General features: G+C 38.1%; 2 protein-coding genes across 5 annotated transcripts in view; one reads left to right on the top strand and one right to left on the bottom strand.

The window, feature by feature from the left end:
• The window catches only part of FAM149B1 (family with sequence similarity 149 member B1), a 56,438-nt gene that overhangs the window by 30,341 nt on the left and 13,999 nt on the right, over window positions 1-12,098 (bottom strand). The window lies entirely within an intron of this gene.
• The window catches only part of DNAJC9 (DnaJ heat shock protein family (Hsp40) member C9), a 52,286-nt gene that overhangs the window by 36,477 nt on the left and 3,711 nt on the right, over window positions 1-12,098 (top strand). The window lies entirely within an intron of this gene.

Here is a 12,098-nt window from a genome sequence, read left to right as displayed (position 1 = left end):
ATTATTGTTTTCAAACTCCTGGGGCGTGAGATGAGATTTCCCTAGTCTCAGTGAACTTTGTTATTCTTTACTGTTAAATATTTATCTACTGAAATATTTACCTGTTATAACTTTTCCCATTCCCATATTTTCAACATTTGGGAGTCTTTCCATTTTCACCATGCTTCTTCAAAGAGCATGTAGCTGGATTTTAAAAATCCAATATCAGAGTCTCTACCTTTTATTTACAGACATGTTTTATCCACTTATAATTATTGTAATGTGCAATATTTGGGCTTATTTCTCCCATTTATTTTGTGTCTTCCATTTCATTTCCTTTTTCTTGTGTTTTTTCCCTCTTTTTCTTCTGTTACACTGAGTTTTCCTTATTCCCCCTGTCAATTTGGAGGTTATTCATTATGTTTATATTCTTCTAGTAATTACACTTAAAATTTTAGTATTCATACTCCTCTCTTTTTCTAACAAGGCTGAAGTTTTTCAGTATTTCGGTCCTGCACTGAAACAAGGAAGAACTTTGATCATTTTGTAATATATACATATATCAAATCATTATGTTGTACACCTAAAATTATTACAATGTTACCTGTCAGTTATATCTCAATTTTAAAAAGAAAAAAGAAAAATAAGAAGGACAAAGATATGAGACACATTGTGAGGAAAGAATCCACAGAACTGGATGACTAATTCAATAAGAGATGGTTGTGAAAATGAATCCAACCTTCTATTCTGGGTGACAGAAAGGAAGATCGCTAATAATAACAGTGAACATTTACCTAACAAAATATTCTTAACTAAGAAGATCTCAAAGATCCTTATACTAATTAACTAATCTCTATCATATCTTTTTCTCATTTACCTTTTTATTTTGACCTAATTTTAGACTTAGTAATCATAATAACTGTTAAAACAGGAGAGGTAAACACTCAGGACTTCTCAGGAAACACTCTTACCAGTGTATTCACGCCTTCAGGCCATATACATCATGAAATCAATTTAAAATATTATGAAGTAATACAAAGAACGAAATAGAATAAAGCAGAACAGAATGTAAAATGTCGTGGTGATCACTCATGAAGATTATTACTTTGTGGAACTCTGTCTTCTGTTTTATGTATACCCACTGGGTCACAATGTCAACTAGTGTGACAATTTAAAAAGTTGGAAAGCCACTGATCTAGACATTGTCCATCTTTCAAGTCTAAACCTTCCCACCTCCAGTTTACAGGATTAGAGAGTATCAGCAGGAACAGAAAGGGACGTAGGGGCATGAAACATTTTTCATCACTTTGACAGTGAATGACAATCCAATTATGTAAACCAAAAAAATTTTAAGGACTTTGATATGCTTTAACTTTCCTCTAAGCATCTTCTATATTATTTTTATTGTGAATTTTAGTATTAGTGTAGTTTTTAAAACATAAGATGTTATTATTATTTGTTTTAATAACTGCTTAGATTTACCAACTTCTTGGCATAGAGTTGCTTATTATGTCTATATTCCTTAGTCCTTTTACTCTCTTAGGGTCAATAGTTATTTCTAAACTGCTTTCATGTCTTTTTTTAAGATTATTTATATATTTATTTATTTTTAGAGAGAGGGGAAGGGAGGGAGAAAGAGAGGGAGAGAAACATCAATGTGTGGTTGCCTCTCTCACGCCCCCTACCGAGGACCTGGACTGCAACCCAGACATGTGCCCTGACTGGGAATCGAGCCAGCGACCCTTTGGTTCGCAGACAGGCACTCAGTCCACTGAGCCACACCAGCGAGGGCTGCTTTCATTTCTAATCTTGTTCATTTGTGTCTTTTTTTTTCTAGGTCAAACTAGCTAAAGATTTGTAAAGCTTTCTGACTTTTATTTCAAAGAGCCAACTTTTGACTTTCTTTATTGTTTCTATTTCATTAATTTCTACTCTAATCTGTATTATTTTCTTCCTCTGCTTGTTTTAGATTTAGTTTGCTCTTCTTTTTGAGTTTCTAAAGGTGGAAGCTTACGTTATTGATTTGAGACCTTTTCTCTGTAGGCATTTTTTCTTTTTTAAGTTGAGGTATAATTGAGATACATTACATTAGTTTTAGGCGAACAAAATAATGATTCAATATTTGTATATATTGCAAAATAATCATAAGTCTAGGTAACATCTATCGCCACACAGTTACAATTTCTTTTCCTTGTCCTGGGAACTTTTAAGATCTGCTCTCTTAGCAACTTTTATTAACTATAATCCAGCATGCTACACATTACATCCCCATGACTTATTTTTTTATAAGTGGAAGTTTGTACCTTTTGACTCCCTTCACCCACTTTGCTGACTCCTTAAGCTCTGCCTCTTACAAACACCAATCTGTTGTTTCTTGTGTGTCTATGAGCTTGAATTTTTTTCCATCAGCATTTAAAGCTATTAATTTTTCTCTAAGCACCACTTTAGCATCGTCCTATAAATTTTGATATTTTGCTTTTCAATTTTCATTCAATTCAAAATATTTTCTAATTCCCCTTATAGATTTCTTCTTCAGACCATCAATAATTTAAAAGAGTGTCACTTAGTTTCCAAATACAGGCGTACCTCATTTTATTGTGCTTTGCTTTGTTGCGCTTCACAGATACTGTTTTGTTTTGTTTTTTTACAAATTGAAGGTTGTGGCGACCCTATGTTGAGCAAGTATATCAGTGTCATTTTTCCTACAGGCTCAGATAATAGGGGGTTATTTTTAGCAATAAAGTATTTTAAAATTAAGGTATATAAATTTTTAGGCATAATGGTATTGCACACTTAATAGACCAATGTATAGCGTAAGTATAACTCTTATATGTACTGGAAAACCCCAAAATTCATGAGACTCACTTTATTGTGGTATTTGAAACTGAATTTGCAGTATCTCCAAGGTATGCCTATATTGAGGATATCCAAATTTCTATCTGTTGTTAATTTCTAACTTAATTCTATCATGCTTGGAGAATATGCCTTGGATAACTTCAGTCCTTTTAGATTTACCAAATTTGATTTATGTGTGTTTGAAGAGTATATGTTCTTGCTGTCATCGGGTGAAATGTCAGGTCAAGTTGGTTGATAGTGTTGTTCAAGTCCGCAGTGTCCTTGCTGATTTTCAGTCTGTTGTTTTGAAAGCAGGGTATTGGATTCTCCAGCTATCATGGTGGCATTGTCTGTTAATGCTTTCAATTCTGTCAAATTTTACTTCATGTACTTTAAGGCTTGGTTATTAGATGCATATACATTTATAATTACTTTATTTTCCTGATGAATAGGAGTTTTTATCATTATGAAATGATTCATTTTGTTTCTAGTAGTATTTTGTGCTAAAGTATATTTTGTTTGAGGTCAAATTCAAGGAGATTTTATGGCTGCCTTGGCTTTTTAAAAAATTTATTTTATTTTTTAATTGAATTTATTGGTATGACATTGGTTAATAAAATTATATAGGTTTCAGGTGTACAATTCTATAAAATATCATCTATCTTGTATTGTGTGTTCACTGTACCAAGTTACGTCTCCTTCCCACACCCTCTTTTACCTCCCCCAATCCACCGTTCCCTCTGGAAATCACCACACTGTTGTTGTGTCTATGAGATTTTTTTTCTTAATTCCTTTGCCTTTTTCACCCAGCCCTACAACCCCATACCCTCTAACAGCTGTCAGGCAATTCTCTATCTATGAGTCTGTTTCTATTTTGTTAGTTTATTTTGTACATAAGATTCCACATATGAGTGAAATCATAAGGTGCTTACCTTTCTCTATCTGGCTTATTTCACTTAGCATAATACTTTCCAGGTTCATCCATGCTGTTGCAAAGGGTAAGATTTCCTTCGTTTTTACAGTTGAGTAGTATTCCATTGAGTAAATGTACCATGGCTTTCTTTTCCACTCATCTAATGATGGACCCTTGGGTTGCTTCCAAATCTGGGCTATTGTAAATAACACTGCAGTGAACATAGGGGTGCATATATTCTTTTGATTTAGTGTTTCTGGTTTCTTCCCATATATTCCCAGAAGTGGAAATGCTGGATTATAAGGCAGTTCCATTTTTAATTAGTTGAGGAAACTCCATACTGCTTTCCACAGTGGCTGCAACAAGCTGCATTCTCAACAATAGTACACAAGGGTTCCTTTTTCTCCACATCCTCGCCAACACTTGTTTGTTGATTTATTGGTGATAGCCATTCTGACAGGTGTGAGATGATATCTCATTGTGGTTTAGAATTGCATTTCTCCAGTGATTAGCAAAGCTAAGCATCTTTTCATAGGTCTATTTGCCATCTGTATGTCCTCTTTGGAGAAGGGTCTATTCAGGTCTTTGGACCATTTTTTAAACTGGGGTGTAGGTTTTTTTGGTGTTGAGTTTTGTAAGTTCTTTACGATTTTTGACATTAGCCCCTTATCATATATACCATTGGTGAATATGTTCTCCTATTCAGTGGGTTGTCTTTTATTTTGTTGATGATTTTCTTTGTTGTGTAAGAACTTTTTAGCTTGATGTAGTCCTATTTGTTTATCTTTCCTTTCCCTTGCCTGAAGCGATATATCAGAAAAAATATTACTACAAGAAATGTCCGAGATTTTACTGCCTATGTTTTCTTCTAATATTTTTAGTTTTGAGTCTTACATTTAAGACTTAAATGTAAGTTTAAGTTTATTCTTATATATGGTATAAAAAGTTGTCTAATTTTATTTTTTGCACATATTGTCCAATTTTCACACAATTTATTGAATAGACTATCTTTACCCCATCGTATGTTCTTGATTCCTTTGTCAATTATTAATGGACCATAAAGATGTTTTTCTCTGCGTTCTTTGTTCTGTTCCATTGATCTATATGTGTGTTTTTATGCCAGTACCATGCTGTTTTGACTATGATGGCCTTGTAGTACAGTTTAATATCAGGCAGTGTGAGTCCTCCAACTTTATTCTTCCTTCTTAAGGTTGCTGTTGCTATTGGAGGTATTCTTTGGTTCCACATAACTTTTTGCAATATTTTTTCTAGTTCTGTGAAATACACCATTGGTATCTTGATATGAATTGCATCTATAAATTGCTTGGGTAGTATGGCTTGAGTGGTATGGACATTTTAATGATACCAATTCTTTTTTTTTATTTAAAAATTTTTAAATAAGATTATTTATTTATTTATTTTTAGAGAGAGGGGAAGGGAGGGAGAAAGAAAGGGAGAGAAACATCACTGTGTGTTGCCTCTCACATGGCCGCTACTGGGGACCTGGCCCACAACCCGGGCATGTGCTCTGACTGGGAATCGAACCGGTGACCCTTTGGTTCACAGCCCGCACTCAATCCACTGAGCTACACCAGCCAGGGCCTTGATACTAATTCTTTCTATCCTAGACCCCAGTTGTTTGTATCTTTTTCAGTTTCTTTCTTCAGTGTCTTACAATTTTCCAAGTACAGGTCTTTTACATCCTTGGTTAGGTTTATTCCTAGGGTTTTTTCTTTTTTTTTTTTTTTATGCAATTGTAAATGAGATTGTTTTATTAGTTTCCCTTGCTGATAGTTCAATATTGGTGAATAAAAATGCAGCTGATTTCTGGATATTAATTTTGTATTCTGCTATTTTGCTGAATTCATTTATCGGTTCTAGTAGGTTTTTGGCAGAATCTTTAGGGTTCTCTACATACAGTATCACATCATCTCCAAATAATGACTCTTACTTTTTCCTTTCTAATTTGGATGCCTTTTATTTCTTCTTCTTGTCTGATTGCCATGGTTAGGACTTCTAGTTCTATGTTGAATAAAAGGGTGAAAGCAGACATACCTATCTTATTGCTGGTATTAAGGGAAATACTTCTAGCTTTTGTCCATTGGGTATGATGTTGGCTGTGGGTTTGTCATATATGACCTTTATTACATTGAGGTATGTTCCCTCTATTCCTGCTTTGTTGAGAGTTTTCATAATAAACGGATGCTTGATTTTATCAAATTCTATTTCTGCATTTATTGATATGATCGTGTGGTTTTTATCCTTCATTTTGTTTATGTGGTGCATCATATTTATTGACTTGTGGATATTATACAAACCTGGCATCCCTGGAATAATTCTTATTTGATAATGGTGTATGATCTTTTTAATGTATTCTTGGATCTGGTTTGCTAATATTTTGTTGAGGATTTTAGCATCTATGTTCATCAGGGATAGTGGCCTATAATTTTCTTTCTTTGTAGTATCTCTGTCTGGTTTTGGAATTACGATAATGCTGGCTTTGTAAAATGAGCTTGGGAGCCTTCCCTCCTCTTGAATTTTTTGGAATAGTTTGAGAAGGATAGATTTTAGTTGTGTGAATGTTTGGTAAAATTTACCTGTGAAGCCATCTGGTCCAGGAGTTTTTATTTGGGGGAGTTTTTTGATTACCGTTTCTATTTCACTAGTTGTAATCAGTCTGTCCAGATTCTCTGATTTTTCCTGACTTAGTTTTAGAAAATTGTATGTTTCTAGGAATTTATCCATTTTATCCAGATTATTCAATGTTTTGCATATAGTTGTTCATAATGTTTTTCTTACAACCTCTTGTATTTCTGTTAGTCAGTTGTTACTTCCCTTTTATTTCTGATTCATTTGGTTTTTTATATTTTTTTCTTGATGAGTCTCATTAAAGGTTTGTTAATCTTGTTTATCTTTAAAAAAAACAGCTCTTGGTTTCATTGATTTTTTTTGTATTGTTTCTTTTGACTCTGTATCTTTTATTTCTCCTCTGAACTTTATTTCCTTTCTTCTACTCACTTTGGGCTTGTTTGTTGTTTTTTCCTAGTTCCTTTAAGTGTAAAGTTAGATTGTTTATTTCAGGTTTCCCTTGTTTCTTGAGGTAGGCCTGTAATGCTATGAATTTCCCTCTTAGGATTGCTCTCACTGTGTCACATAGATTTTGGGTTGTTTTGTTTTCAGTTTCATTTCGTTCAAGATATCTGTTCATTTCTTCCTTGATCTCATTGTTAACCGATTCATTGTTTAGCAACATGTTATTTAGCCTCCAAGTCTTTGTGTGTTTTTCAGTTTTCTTTGTGATTGATTTCTAGTTTTATACCATTATGGTCAGAGAAGATGCTTGACGTGATTTCAATCTTCTTAAATTTGAGACTTGATTTGTGTCCTAACATGTGGTCTCTCCTAGAAAATTCTCCATGTGTACTTGAACAGCATGTATATTCTGCTGCTTTGGATGAAATGCTTTAAAGATATCAATTAAATCCATCTGATCTAGTATGTCATTTATGGCTACTGTTTCCTTGTTGATTTTCTGTTTGGAAGATCTATCTATTGATGTCAATGGGGTGCTAAAATCCCCTACTATGACAGTATTACTGTCAGTCCCTCACTGTATATCCACTAAGATTTGCTTTACTTTTTTAGGTGCTCCCATGTTGGGTGCATATGGTTATAAGGGTTATATTCTCTTGTTGAATTATTCCCTTTATCATTATGTAGTGTCCTTCTTTGTCTCTTATGATAGCCTTTGTTTTAAAGTCTAGTTTGTCAGATACAAGTATTACTACCCCAGCTTTTTTTTAAATTTCCATTTATGAAATATCTTTTTCCATCCCTTTAGTTTTAATCTGTATGTATCTTTTGTCCCGTAGCTGGTCTCTTGTGGACAACATATATATGGGTCTTGTTTTCTTATCTACTCAGCTACCCTATGTCTTTTGATTGGAGCATTTAAGTCAATTACATTAAGGTTATTATTGATAGGTACTTATTTATTATCATTTTATTCTTTTAACTATGGTGCTCTGTTTCTTCTCTTCTTTCTTCTCCTTCACCTCCTTCCTTGTCCTTTATTATTTCTTGTAATACTGGTTTTGTGGTAGCAAATCCTTTAGCCTTTTCTTGTTTTGGGAGCTCCTTATTCTTCCTTCAGTTTTAAGTCATAGCCTTAGCTATAAATCCTTGCTTTTATCACTTTGATTATTTCAAGCCAATCTCTTCTGGCCTGAAATGTTTCTGTTGAGAAATCAGTTGACAGTCTTATGGGAGTTCCTTTGTAGGTAACTGTCTTCCTCCTGCTGCCTTTAAGATTCTCTCTTTTTCTTTAACTTTTGCTATTTTAATTATGATGTGTCTTGGTGTGGGGCTCTTTGAATTCATCTTGTTTGGGACTCTGCACTTCCTGGACTTGTATGTCATTTTTCTTTGCCAGTTTTGGGAAGTTTTTGGTCATTATTTCTTCAAATAGGTTCTTGATCCCTTGCTCTCTCTCTCTCTTCCCCTTATGGTACCCCTATTATGTGGATGTTAGTATACTTCGTGTTGTTCTAAAAGTCCCTTAAAATATCCTCATTTATAGAGTTGTTTTTTCTCTTTGCTGTTCTTTTCTACCTTGTCTCTAAGTTGCTGATTCAATCCTTTGCTTCAAGAAATCTACTATATTCCTTCCAGTGTATTTTTCACTTCAGATATTGTATTTTTCATTTCTGGCTGGTTCTTTTCATGGTTTTTATGTCCTTTTTTATGCTGTTGAACATCCTTATAACATTTCTCTGAACTCTGTATCTTGTAAATTGCTTGCCTCCATTTCATTTAGCTCTCCTTCTGGAGATTTCTCCTGTCCTTTCATTTGGGCATGTTTCTTTGACTCTCTATTCTGGCTGCCTCTTTGAGTTTGTTTCTATGTATTAGGTAGATCTGCTATGGCCTCCAGTCTTAGTAGGATGGCCTTCCGTATTAGGTGTCCTGCGGGGTCCAGTGGTGCAGTTTCCTTGATCACCTGAGCTGGGTGCTCCAGGAATGTCCCTTGTGTGGTTATGCGGGCCCTCCTATTGTAATTGAGCCATGGTTGCTATTGGCCTGTTCATGTGTGGGATTGACCCTCAGGCTGACCGTGAGGCTCAACCCCTACGACAGCATGCAAGCTGCTGTGCAAGTGCGGACCACACAAAGCAGAATTCACCTCAGCAAGGTCTGGTGCCTGCAGAGCTCTCCTTTGGATATGCTGCTTGTGAAGCTTGTTGGATTCTGCTCTGATGTTTGAAGCTGGCCACTGTGTGTGTTGGTTCTTGGCTTCTTGGGAGGGACTTCGGTATAGGCCAATGTCAGATGCTGCCTGTAACTGGCCTTGGGCAAACTATTTGGTGCACAGCGATCCAGTTTATAACTGCCTCTGGGTGTATGCAGGAAGGACCAAGCTGAGCACCAAGGCCAGTTTTTACAAGCACTGGGCCCGGGGCAAGTCAGCAAAAATCCCAAGATACTCTGAGATCTGCTTCCATCTGCCTCTACCTGCAGTTTGTCTGTTAGTCTTAGTCACTGAAAGAGTCTCTGGCGGTACTCACGCTGCATGAGGTAGTTTCTCAGTGAGTCACCTGGTAGGGGCTAGTTGTGTGTACCAGACTGAAACAGGTTCAAACTCAGTGCCAGTGCTGGGTCTGAGGCCACTCGGCAAATGTTTCAGGGTATACCACATCTAGCTGCAACCTGCTGGGTGCTCACACACCTTTGTGTTGGGGCTGGATCTTAGGGAATCATCAGTGTTTATCAGGCCCAACAGACCAAGCATCGGCCATGTGAAGGGAGGGCTCTGCACCAGTCAGGTATGTGAGGGGAAAATGGCCCCCATCTTAGATCCACACAACTGTCCTAAATTCTGCCAGGAGGATTTGGAGCTTAGCAGGGTGGGCGGCCAAGAGTCAGAAGGATTGGTTTAGTGTATCTCCGTTGAGGGGGAGGTGTCAGTCAGGCTTCAGGGAAGGTAGGGTGTATGGCCCCCTCCTGTGAGCCACACAATTTAGTCTTGCCTGGATTTTTTCCTGACCTCAGAAGGGCAGAGCCACTAAGAGTCAGACAGGTGGGGCAGCTAGAGCCCAAAGGGTGAGTCTCCACCATAAGCCCAGAGGTGGGGTAGTGGCTCTCCTGTGAGTGGGAAGCACCAGTCAGGTTCACAGGAAAGGAGGGGAATGGCCCCCACCTCAAGCCACACAACTCCGTCACTGACACCTCCTGAGTCTGCCCAGACCTCTACTCCTCAGCCAAGGCAGCTGACTCCTCAGCAGGGCGAGAGCTCCACAGGGCGGGGCAAGAGGGAATCTAGAGGGTGCAGCTATTGCTTTTTCCAACTTGATCCCACTCAGAAGGGAGGACTCCACCCAAGAAAGATGGCATCTGAAGTATGGGACAATGACTCAGCACTGGGATCCTGGCAGCTGTCCCTTCAGCATTTTCCCCAGAGCCACAAACCTCAGGCTGTCTTTATACAACTCAGGTCCACTCTGCCCACCCTCCACTGGAGCCCAGGGTGAGTAGTTGCAAATGAAATTTTGTGGGTTGGTCCTTTAAGAGGGTGCTGTGTCTCTAGCAAACCCCAGTCTCTCCATGATGGACAGAAACCCTGCTGATTTTTACAGCCAGATGTTAAGTGGATGCCTCTTCCCAGCTCAGGTGCTCTGGGCTGGGGAGTCTGGCTTGGGATTTAGATCCCACACTTCTCATGTGGAACCCCCCACAGCTGAGATATCCCTCTGGAACCTCAGCCACCACCCATGGGAACAGGGTCAGCACTTTTCATGTCTCTGTCCTTCCTACCAGTCGTCTTCTGTAAATCCTTGGTTATAAGAATTCTCTTCAGCCCTGGCTGGTGTGGCTCAGTGGATTGAGTGCCGGCCTATGAAGAAAAGAATTCTCTTCAGCTAGTCTTCAGTTGGTTATTCAGGATGATTGTTCTATAATTTAGTTGTAATTCCAGTTTGGTCTGGGGAGGAGGTGAGTTAAGCTTCCACCTTCCTGCTGCCATCTCGGATCCCTTTTGCCCTGGCTTTTCATTTCTGGGCCCTCTTATGTCTCCTCTGCACTAGCATGCTTGACTCATGGTCAGCCAGGGATGTATAGACAGCTTGGGCCCTCTGTAATCTGTCCTGCATGGGTATGTGGAGAGCTTATCAAGGCCTTCTATGGCTGTCTGATTTCCCAGATCTCCTTAATAAGTTTCTCAATTGTCTGTCAATCCATTTTTGGCCCCAACCAGTACCGAAGCCTCAGGCTATCTGAGCCACTGTTTCTCCTTGTTCATGTGCTACTGAGTTTGCTACTGTTATTGACAACGCTGTTGGGTATAGGCATCATCCAAGTTCCACTCCAAATCTACTGAGCCCTCTCTGGTGTTGAAGCTGCTAGTTTTCACAGCTTGTACCTTAGTAGTTAAATAGACTCTCACTGTTCCTCAAAGTTCCATTGATTTCCATGAATATCTACTTGTGGGGTCTGCTGGACACGGCTCTTCCAAACCCCGTAATGGAAGGCTTGCCAGAGGGCCCCAGGCCAAAAGGAATGTGTATTGCTTTGGACATGGATTGTAATTTCTTCCTATCTAGTTTTGGGAGTGGCTTCTTGTCCTGGGTGACTGCGTCTTGACCTTTTCTCTCTGCATGTACACACTGAGGTAATGTAGTTTAGAGTCACACACAAGACACATGCCACCTGTGGTGCTCCCTGTGATGTGAGTACCATATTTTGCTGTGTATAATGTACACCTTTTGCCCAAAGTTTTGAGGGAAAAATAAGGATGCACATTATACATGGGTATAATGATTACATACCACGCGTATAATAATGGGTGTAATAATCCCGTGTATAATGTACACAAAAAGGTGGGTGTGCATTATACATGGCAAAATACGTAATAAAGGCTATGTCTGCTCCGCCCAGTCCTCCCTGTGGTTTTTTAGGCTTATCCCAAGGAGCAGTGGAGACCCCTGGGCTCGCTGCCTCGTGTTGCACTACTACTCTCTTTGTTCTGTCCCTTTAGTCAGTTTCAGAGTCCTGAAATGGTTGCTTTTGACCATTTTATCCAGTTTTATTGTTCTTTTTGGGAAGAGGATTTGTCAAGCTGCTCACTCTGCCATACTAGAAGTCCCATCTCATCATTTTTTGTATTGTCTTTGTCAGGTTTTGGAATCAATATTATGCTGGCCTCATAAAGCGAATTGAAAATGTTCCTATTTATTGGAAAAATTTTATGTGATTGTTATTTCTTCCACGAATATATAACAGAATTCAGTGGTGAAACCACCTGGGCCTAGACCTTTCTCTATGAGAATTGTTGATTAAGTATCTTTAACAGTTTAATAACTATTCAGATTTTTTGGGA

Source organism: Desmodus rotundus, chromosome 4 (assembly GCF_022682495.2).
Source record: "Desmodus rotundus isolate HL8 chromosome 4, HLdesRot8A.1, whole genome shotgun sequence".
In the NCBI taxonomy this organism is placed as follows: Eukaryota; Metazoa; Chordata; class Mammalia; order Chiroptera; family Phyllostomidae; genus Desmodus; species Desmodus rotundus.
Note: the sequence above shows the minus strand (reverse complement) of the source record. Positions and strands in the feature narration are given on the sequence as shown.